The sequence below is a fragment of the Lepisosteus oculatus genome, chromosome 1 (assembly GCF_040954835.1).
Source record: "Lepisosteus oculatus isolate fLepOcu1 chromosome 1, fLepOcu1.hap2, whole genome shotgun sequence".
Taxonomy (NCBI): Eukaryota; Metazoa; Chordata; class Actinopteri; order Semionotiformes; family Lepisosteidae; genus Lepisosteus; species Lepisosteus oculatus.
Window position 1 is genome coordinate 66,192,165 of NC_090696.1, and position 10,865 is coordinate 66,203,029.

Genomic DNA, 10,865 nt, shown 5'->3' on the forward strand with positions numbered 1-10,865 from the left:
TGGATAAGCCACCCCCCAATACCATTCTGAGCACCAAATTGTGCTCGACGAACCGTGTGAAGGAAATAATCCTGAGCTTTTTTTTTTCCTTTCAGGGCGGTCTTAGCAGGTAGGCAGACATATCAATTAGGCAGGTCTCCGTTTTCCAGCTGCAGCATTCCATCTTGGACAAAACAAACCTGTCTCAGCCTGCACAACTTTGAGCCTTAGTGAACTGAGAATGTAGGGAAGAGAAAAACAGAAATGTCACTGGAAATTTACCTGAAATGTGAAGCTTCTGCTGTGAGGCCGGAACTTGTGAGAGTTGGGAGAGATGAGAGGCACAGCAGAAAACGTGTACCTCGGGGTGAAAAAAGTGTGAATTTATTGCAATAGCAGCACTCATTGCAGCATCCTCAGTTATTTTTTTCTTCTTTTAAAAATATTCACGTAGATCCTTTGGTTGTATGTGATCTCAGTATACAGTAAAAAGAGGTGTACAGAAATTAGCACAGTACTTTAAAGCAGTTAGTTTAAAATTGAATTCAAAGACAATTTGGTATGATATGGAATATCATTCCGCAGTCTTGGAACTCAAAACAGAAAATGACCAAGTCGAGAGTTTAGAGACTCCTGTTGAGAAAAAAGGCCATGTCGTTGGCTCTCTTCGAACTCTGTAGGTGTATTGGAAGGGTGACACTTCACTGGTGTGCTCAGGAGTCGGTTCAGCTCCAGTTCAAGCCCTTAAAGGTGAGCAGCAGGATTTGGAGTTCAGTAATCTTAAGTAGGTCAGTTGGTGGACATTTTGGAGGTGGGTTCCTGAGAAAAAAAGTGTTGAAATAATCCTCGCAAATAGAACTTGAATGAAATGAAAATAACTGGTTGTGTTAGGCAAGTGTAATGGTTTTTCTGTTATGCATACTACTATATCTCAAATATAATGGTATATCTACTAAATACACCAGATGAAAGACTATATGCAGAAGATGAAAGGCTATGACTTTAAGTGTATGATATATGATATATCTGTGCCTATGAAGGTAATGTCTGACCAGTAACAGGGTTTAAGGATAGAAGTAACTTGGAGATCTAATTACAGATTAACACTCTCATAACATTTAGAAAGAATCGCCTTGTATTCCTAGATACATGGAATGTTTTTTAAAATACACAGTTTTGTAGTCACTTGCACCGTAAAAGTGTGAACAAGGCTGCACTTTTATGTTCACTAAATAAAAGTGAGAGTTAATGAGCAGGGACTAGCCAGTCTCCAGAAATGCAGTCCTGTCAATTTGAGTTCATTACAAAGTGTCCCGTTGAGGCTACAAAACCGCAAAAGTTATGCTTGCACTCCAAACACCTCTCGCTAATGAAATGGCTGAGGCTGGGGCAGTTTCTTGAGGGCCCCTCATTAAAAGACTGGCTGCTGTTCTGAGCTGAGGCAGCCAGCGGTTTCTCTGTTGCTCAAGGCCGCGGTGCAGATAAGCCTGCAGAGGGGATGACATTGAGAGGAGCAGCACAATATTGGAGCTGCACACGGCCACCAGCCCTATTCATTTCCTCCTGTCTGCTCTCGCACAAGGTCACATCACTCCCAATATACTGTCTCCCTGGGCACTTTGTCAGGTGTCTTTGTTTTCAGTGACATTTACACTCACAGCCTTTTCGCCTTCAGAAAATTCTCTTTCCCTTGTTTAAGCATTGGATTCTTGGCTTAAGGAACCAGTATAAAAATAACAGTCAAGGATCACAAAGCCTTTTTAACATTTTTGTTGAGTACACTGGAGATTATGGTATATTACCTTTTCATGTCGTTGTTACAACACAAAGCCTGCCACATTGGCACACACGTGAATCATGCCTTTTCTTCCTGAAGGCATTTTGCATTTTTCCTAAAATGAGTCCTGTATGGAACTTGCCACATCCGCCTACCAGCTTCGAAATACCACACCTCTCGCTTACTCCGTTTTCGCCTGCCATCCTCCGCCCTGTCTGTGCTACTGCAGTAGCTCATCCTTCAGGAGGAAGGGGGTTTGACAGAGCCATCTTTCTGGATGGTTTGTCCACCTCCTCAGCCGACGACGGCCACTGTTCGAATCGCATCTCTTTTCTGCCTTACTTTGAGCCTGACTGGAGCAGTGTTTGACCCAAAGTGACCAGGTGGAGTAAATGGGATGTTGCCCACAAAGAGAACAATAAAACTTACCGGATGGTGTTAGCAAATACTCTGATCCATTAAAAAGCCCGGAGAATCAATTAAAAAGCAACATCATTCTGTGTGCAGAATAATCAGACTCCTGTATGGAACGTTTCTTTTGAAAACTGCAAATACATGTTGTATTTTACATCAACATTGTGTTTTCTGTGGCAGTTAAATGAAATTATAGTTAAGTGAAAACGTTCTAAATTATAGCGACAAGATATTTGGAAAATTTATTTTACAGCAACTAATTCTTAAAGGGGAACTACAATGCTATTTTTATATTTTGGGGTTAGAAAGAATCAGCACTGATGAGTGCATTACAAACCATAATAAAAGTAAAATGTACACAGTAACTTGTAAAATCTCCAACTTACACCACAAAAGATTTTTCTGGGTATGCACAGCACCATCTTCTGAGATTCAGAACAAGGCAACAGAACTTCCAGTGATGTGAAGCGGCCCAATTACACTGTAAACAAGCAGGCTTGTCAATACATCAATTTTAGTCCAATAGATACTGTATATTGCTTAGGATTTTAAGAAGGTATTTCCTTCAAATACAACTTGTTTGCCTTCACCTAGCTTTTGTTTGCACACTGCATATCAAAATCTTGTAGGGTATTGATTGGATCTGCACCCATGTGTAGTGTACAGGTTTACACAGCACTGCAGTTCTTGCGTCGCTGAAACTTCACTTCATTCCTAAAAAGGAAGGAGCTGACAGAAAAGACAGGCAGCTGAATTAGTGAAGCTGACAAAACAAGATACTTTGACACAGAAAATGAAATTCCCTTGCTTGATTTTTTTTTGGAGATGTGGTCTTGGTAGCAAATACACTTCAGACTTGAAGTGCCGGTTCACAAACCAGTGCAATACACAGTAGTACTACTTTAGCGTAAACATAGTTATTATTCCACCTTATAAATGGTTAACACTGAGTTAAGCTGATAAAACGGTATCGAAGACCTTCACTCCCACTGAGAAACGTGTAAGAAGCAGCGATCAGCATCTGTTTCTTGTTCTTAATTTACTTTTTGGATGGGACTTTCAGATGTGTTTAATGTAACACAGTTTACCCACCCCACATGAAAGAAACACAGCAACAATGGCGGTTCACTTCAGACCGCAATGTGTCAATCCAGGCAATGTTAATGGTGCAAAGGCTTGAAGGTGAGGCCCGTGAGAAAGTGGGAATGTCACGGATGTCAGAAAGGACGAACCGAGGAATGACAGGAGAGCGAAAAGACCCTATGCGTAGCAGCGAGACGGGGGTTAACCTTTGCCCTCAGCTAGCGGAAGTGGGGCGACCTGGTGCTAGGCGGGTCTCAGGACATCCGAGCGAAGGCAAACTGAAAGACCCGGAAATATATAGCCCCAGAGAGAGAGAGAAACACCGGTAGGACAGCAAAGAACTGGAAATGAGAGACAGGACAGAGAAGGAGCGCCCTCTGGCTGCAGAGGGCATGACGGGGAACAACTGAATTAGGGGCTCAGGCTAGAGATGGGCTGGCTGCAGTGTCTTTAAGACAGCCAGGGAGAAGTGGAGCACAAACAGCCGGAAATGGCAACACAACTCAACACAACGTCGTGTTAAATAGCGGTATTTAAATCCCAGATCCCAATTTCTCAGACGAATCATTAAATCTTGGTAACAAAATAACTTCATTGACGGTATGGCAAATTTGGACAAATTACAAATTGGGTACACAATTGTGAACTTTCTGAAAGTACCGTACGGTTGCCGTGTTGTCACAAACCGAGCTTGTGTGAATTGAGACATAAAAGCCGCCCTTCCTGCTCGCTAGTCGCTGGGAACAAATGAGAAACATGGTCTCCAAACAACATTGATCCTTTGTCTTTTGGAACTCATGATGCCTCACTGTTGAGCATTTGACTGGACACAACACAGAGGATCAAATTAGCAGGAAGTTTCCTTTTCTGAGGGGTATTCAACTAGCCAAGAGATCGGTAATAAACACAGGCACTGATGTTAGTCCCATCGACAAGTTTCTATATGAGATTTAGCGATTGAATAAGTACAAGTTGTGCAGCAGACAATTCATTCTAGAAATGTTTGAAATGTAATCTGCATGCTGAGTTTTTAAGTAGTATTTCTTGGCAAAAAGTCAATATGTTGAGTTCAAGTAAATTGCACTTGAAACTTAATCTCTTTTGTGATGTAAATTGGAGGCTGAACACATTACCCTGTAGTTGATAGATCAGCGTGGCTACCCTGTAACCTTGTATTGGACAAAGTGGTTAGAAAATGAATGGATTTTAAACAGAAAACGGTTAAGAGACGGAGGACACAAAGGTAAAATTTAGAGCTGGGAAACAGGCAGATGTAACTGGACATCATGACCTCTGAGAAACGCTACAGTCATGTGAGTTTCAGAGTCTGGCGATGCTGGAATTCCTTTCTGTGGCACTAGGACATTATCAACCACATTGGCGTTCTTCAGAGCGGTAGTGTACCCAAGTGACAAATATCAAGTCTTGAAAGCTTATCTGCTCTACAACTGGTTTTCCTGGGAGGAACAGGGTATTTTTCAGGTGCAGTTTTATCTGGACTTAGGCGCTGATATGTAGAAATGCAGCCAATCAGATAACCAAAAGTATCCTGTTTTCCGAAACCATTGAAGTGAAACACTCCGGCATCAGCATCTCATAGCTCTTACAGAATAAAACCAGTTTATTTTAACTTCCTTAGATTAAGTACTAGTTTCAGGCTCATTAATTGTCAACAGTGGCAATGCAGTCAGGCTCTGTGCCCTTGTGAAATTTTACCAAAATGCATTTGTTTAGTGTGACAGAGTCACCAAACTCATTCTACTGTGTATCACAGGGTCTTACATTTTCTTTCATTAAGACTTCAAACATGGATCACTGCTCTCTCTGTGATCGGTTGGACCTTGACTTTTACTCATTTCAATTTGTAATATTTTTTATGAAGCAGTCAGATTTAGTTTCCTGCATTACTGGTTAATAATAGAGGTTTTATATGTAACATCCATCTTTTGCCAGGGTCTATTCTACTGTATACTCCCGCGAGACACAAAAGGATGTTTATTAAGGAGCCAATTATCTTTTTTTCCTTTATGGTGTTGTTGCTATAACGACCTCCTCTGAAATAAATCGGGTTTTTCAGCTGCCCAAGGTACCTGACTGCGAAGCTCAGATAACACAGCAGGGATAGATGTTTACTTGTTTTTTTTTTCTGTTTAGTTTTCTCTTGCCTTTCCTTAGCAAAACATATCTTGGAAGCTTCCGACATAACATTGAAAATTTGTTTTCAACTGAAAAACATCAAATCCTGGTAAGCATGCTTGCATGTGGACGAATACGATTTCCCGGATGAGATGGGGCAACGTCACGATGGCGAAAACGCTACCTTGTTCTGGGAGCTGCTCTAGATTATAATCTTATCATGTGGAAATGTATCTTTGTGTAAAATTCCTAAAGCATTCCCAGCCTGTGACTTTTGCTTGGCCAATACAACAGTGCCTATACAATCATATGATGTTGAATTATGTGTGTATTTACAATAAAGTTTCCTGCACTTTAGGACTTTTGTTATTTTTTGCCCACAGAAGGAAATTCTTTAAGACAGAGTAGAGGTATAATTTGAATTGCTTTGCTTTGCTTTGCTTACAACTCACTTGGTTGTAGACGATGCTGTGGAAATCCCCCAATCCCTCTCTATGAGGAATGAGCCAGGGAGCCGCTGCCAAAAGCGAAGATGGGAGAGAGGGAGAGATTTGAAAATGGAACATGCATAGAATCATGGTGCTTCTGTGTAGGAAGGTGGAAGTCAGCATAATTCCATTCAAACCTAATTAATATTAAGATATTTGCATCACAGCAGTGTGTAGCCAGATAACTACAATTCTTAAAACATTGTCTTCTGACAGAGATTAATGGCTTCAGAAGTTCACAAATGGTTAGTTCGTCGGAAAACCGTTCAACAAGCATGTGTATTGTAAACTTAATGTATCTTTGCTTAGTTGGTACTGCGAAGCTTTCAAAACATTTCTTTTAGATATGAGTTATGCATTTTTAGACTTAACTGCAAATGTCTTGTGGCCAGTGGTCAGAGTGATAGATCCCCAAATCTGTTGTCGATTATCCCCAGCTGCAGTGATGTCTCAAAACCAGCTTGCAGGCTGCTCAAGTGGCTGGCATTTCCATTAATAGCTTTTTTACCATCTTAGTCACACCTGATATTCACTCCAAAGCACTTGCAGAAGAAAAATACATTCAATTAGAAACAATGTACCACTCTACGTTTTCTCGGACACTCTTCTTTAATTAGAGATGCTAAAAGAAAACATTAATTGGTTCTGGCACCTGGCATTAAGTCACATTTATAATTGTTCTACACTTAGACATAACCTGGATCACAGTGTAGTAAATACAGTACTGTATTTCTATTTCCTTAATCTTTGCTGGCAGACCTGGAAGCTGAAAATTGTGGAAGTCCAGGGATAATGAGCACATTGCTTCTTCTCCTAAGCTATCCCTTGAAAGGGATAGTGATCCAAGCACAATAAATCACAATGTATCATTGCTTTGAAAAACATCCATGTTTCTGCATACCTTATTTTACTTTATTGATTTTGTTCTAGAGACCCTCAGAGCAATTTCCAAGAGCATCCAAGGTGAAGCTTCAATTATGGTAATGCATTTGCTATTTATAGGTTTCACGGTCAATTGAGTTTCTCCCGAGAATTGCCAAATTGTTCCAAATCCATTTTCACCCGTATTCCAGCTCTGTTTTCACTCCTTGTACTGTTTCCAGTTAAAGAAACAGCTCTGTATCTGACAGCCTGTAAGTGCTGTATTACTCTAGTTGCACCATGCGCCACAAGAGCAAAAATGGATGTTATCTTCTGCAGCTCTGAAAACATGTCTCAGACCACAAAGACAAGGCCGTTGTCTGCCTCCACACTGAAGACTCCACACATCTGTTGGATCAATACAAATGGCTTTTGCAAAGACTGCCAATACTCATGTGTTTGTGTGCAGGCCCTCTCATTAAGCCGGTTCCAAGATCAGACGTCCACACCTCACGTGTGTCTGACATCAAAGGGACACCAAAATGTTTTATATGTGGCCACGTTAAAAACAAAGGGCTTGCTTTCTGTCTTTAAATCGCATACACATCCAAAATCTGGATGAGATCAATGGAAGAATTAAATGCAATGTTACCACATTATAGCACTGAGGGGTGTTGCAGATCAAGCACAAAATGCAATATTACAGTGAAAAAGGCATCTCTGGATAATCTGAATACTCATCTGAGATGGATTTTTGGGTCTGTTTTAGGTGCTTCTGGGCACAGGAGGTCTAGGATTTTTAAGATCTTGAAATATGGTAATGTTTGATAGATATGTGTGTATATCGCGTGCAGATGTCAGGTAGTGGAAATTAAATGTAACTGGCAAGTACTTTCTGTGCTTCAGTGTACTGCTGACGTGGGATTCTTGTCTGTAATCAAGAAAGCCAATAGCTCAGTTAGGGAACTCCTTTGCACTTACGACAGCCAGCATAATACACTCAGTAATAACAACCCCAATATTGGACTTTCCAGAATCACCTCAACTCTCAGAACAACTGGGACTCACTTTCAGCAGCATTACCACCTTCTTGCCTGATCTGATGAGATCGCATTACTCCCTAAACAGTGCTGATTAGTACTGGAAGGGGAGAAATCTAAGGAAAATGAGGGTGCTGTTGTGTTAATGATAATAATAATTGCTTACAAGTATGTAGCGCTTTTCTGGACACTCCACTCAAAGTGCTTTACAGGTAATGGGGACTCCCTTTCACCACCAATGTGCAGCCCCCACCTGGATGATGCGACGGCAGCCATAGTGCACCAGTACCTCACCACACACCAGCTATCAGTGGGGAGGAGAACAGAGTGATGAAGCCCATTCATAGATGGGGATTATTAGGAGGCCTTGATTGGTAAAGGCCAATGGAAAATTTGGCCAGGACGTCGGGATGACACCTCTGTTGGTGGACCAGTAGGTGGTGGTTTTCCCTCAAGACCAGAATTTCAACAACAATGCCCCAGTATGGTAAAAGGGGTACTGTGCTGTAGGTTTTTCCTTTCATGTCAATGTTAAACTGGAGCCCTGACTACTTGTACTATAACGATCCCACAGCACTGTTAGGGTGTCTTTTCCACTGTGGGTTTACTCAATCTGACATCCCTTTAATTGGTTTAATGAAGCCTTCTCCGCCTGCTCTGCTGTGTAGTGGGACTGCTGACGCCGAAGCGCCAATGTGCATGACCCCAGGAAGGTGCTGCTCTGCAATTTGGAGAGGTGCTTTGGGATCCTTTGCAATGAAAAGTGCTGTACGAATGCAAAGAATTATTCTTGACGTTCTTTTATCCTTACAGTGTATTCGAGTTGGCCTTCTCAGCCTCTGCCTCTTTCCTAGTGGAGGTGGAGGGGAGGTGACAGCTCGCTGCCCCCTGGCCCAGGTTTGCCTCTGGGCAAGCGATGGATGCACAAGTTTGCCCGGAGGACAGAGAAGTAAAGGCCGGCGATGCACATGTAAAACGAACAGGTTTGACAAACGCTTTCTCACCGAGGGGGCGCAGGTCGTTAGCCGAGGTTGGAGAGAAGTAAGGCTGAGGTTTAGACAGACCAGCCAGAGGGCTCTGTGTGTCCGCTCGTGCACCCTGTCTGTGCCTTGGGGGAAAAAAAGAAAAAAGAGGTGGCTCACAATACCTCCTCCAGGGCTGTGTAGAGCAGGGTGTGCAAACGAAAGGTTACTTCTGCCTTCCTTGTTGAGTAGCACGGCTTCTTTTACCAGTAAATTCAGACTTGTCCTTGCCTGGAGACAAGCCACACAAGCAAAGAAGGAACATCTCGCATCTTTAGTCGCGTTCACATAATGCAATTTTATCAGTCATATTTCCGTTGAAAGCATTGCGTGTCAAACAATCTGCTTCACTAAGTGCTACCATTAGTTCAGAAGAGGTTGTTTGAGTGCAAGTGCCTGAGACAAGTACTGATGCTAAAGAAGATGTGTTGAGAGTACAACATAAAAGCCACTTTTATATGTCCAACACACAGCTGCATTCTGTTGGTGAAGGATCTTGACAACAAAGGCGCCCCTGTTGAGAGTCTTTATTAACACTCGGGCTTTGCAGCTTTGAATTCCCTCAGTGGACAACACTAATCATTTGTTACTTTGTATAGCATGCAGTGAATGGGGAAAGTGGATTAAAATTCTTGAGGACTTAACTGGACAATTTAAAACTGTCACAAATTAATATTGAGAAGGAACCTAGAGCTGAGAGGGCCCTTTGTTTGTACTTTTTTTCTCCAGAGCAGGGAGTGAAAAGATTAAAATGAAGGTCGCAAAAAATGTGAATAGTGTGATTTGGTTCCAAGGACACAGCAACATATTAATAAATAAATAAATAAATAAATAAATATATATATAAATAATAAATATAAAAAATGAACATTGTTTTTTTAAAAGAGTACAGGAGAAAATACCTTCAGAATCCAACAAGAAGACATTAAATGCCTTAATACCCACAGATGACAATCACACATTGGGGAAAAATCAAAATATCTCTATTATAATTAGATATAATGATTATAATCAGGAATGTTGATTATAATCAGAAAGCGCTTCTCAAGTGCTTTGAGAAGCCACCTTTAAAGGCGCTGTATAAAATGAAGTTTATTATTATTATTATTATAATAATGTTCTGTAACGTGGACTGGGCTGAAAGGTCCCTGAGGTTTGTTTTATGATATTACATAAGATATCTGTGAGAACAAGTTGTGTGAAAATGTTTATTTTTTCATTTGTATTTTTTGGATGAATCGGTATTTTAATACCTATTAAAAGATTTTGTACTCAAAAGTGCAATGTATACTTATAACTTTAGGAAAACGACCGTTTATGTTTTAGAACAGCACTCAAATTGGTCATGAGGTTGTTCTTTCTCTTCATGAATATTTACATTTATTATCAGACAGAGCCTCATTCCCAGTAAGAACTGCAGCAGCCCAGACCCTTTACTGGGAACTCAGGGTACAGGAACCACACACCAGACTGGATGCCAGTCTGTCGCAAGGCACACACACACAACAACCATGATTTAGAGACACTGCTTAACCCCGCCAGTACAGTATGTCTCTGGAAGGTGAGAGGAAACCATCACAGAGGAAAGTCTGCACAAGCCTGGTTCGAGTTTTCAAAATCCTCAAAGGCATTGATAAAGCCAACCCAGAAGGCTTCCTCTGAACAATAATAATAATAATAATTGCTTACACTTATATAGTGCTTTACAGGTAATGGGGACTCCTCTCCTCCACCAGCAATGTGCAGCATCCACCTGGATGATGCGACGGCAGCCATAGTGCGCCAGACTCATCAACTATCAGTGGGGAGGAGAGCAGAGTAATGGAGCCAATCCTAGCCTGGTGTCTTGGCCAAAGTAACACAGTGACCTGACTACCACCTATTTCTTTGCACACCTTCAAGTTACTTTCCAGGTGCCTAGCTCCTGTGTCCTCAGAGCAGTGTTACCAGCATCTCCCCGCCTCAGATGCACAAGGCACAGCTCTGCGAGAGAAAATGCATCCCACACAGGAAACAAGTTTTTCATTCCTCGTTTTTCTGCAGCTTGGGCTCCCTCACCTGTCGG

The 10,865-nt window shown here is 41.6% G+C and overlaps 1 long non-coding RNA gene across 1 annotated transcript; it reads right to left on the minus strand.

Moving 5' to 3' along the window:
* Window positions 1-673: 673 nt before the first annotated feature.
* On the minus strand, window positions 674-10,851 carry LOC107077193 (uncharacterized). Its single transcript, XR_001478276.2, has 5 exons — window positions 10,696-10,851; window positions 8,783-8,886; window positions 6,250-6,419; window positions 5,842-5,906; window positions 674-798 (listed from the first exon to the last, which is right to left on the minus strand). It is a non-coding gene; the product is annotated as an uncharacterized lncRNA (long non-coding RNA).
* Between the last annotated feature and the right edge of the window lie 14 nt (window positions 10,852-10,865).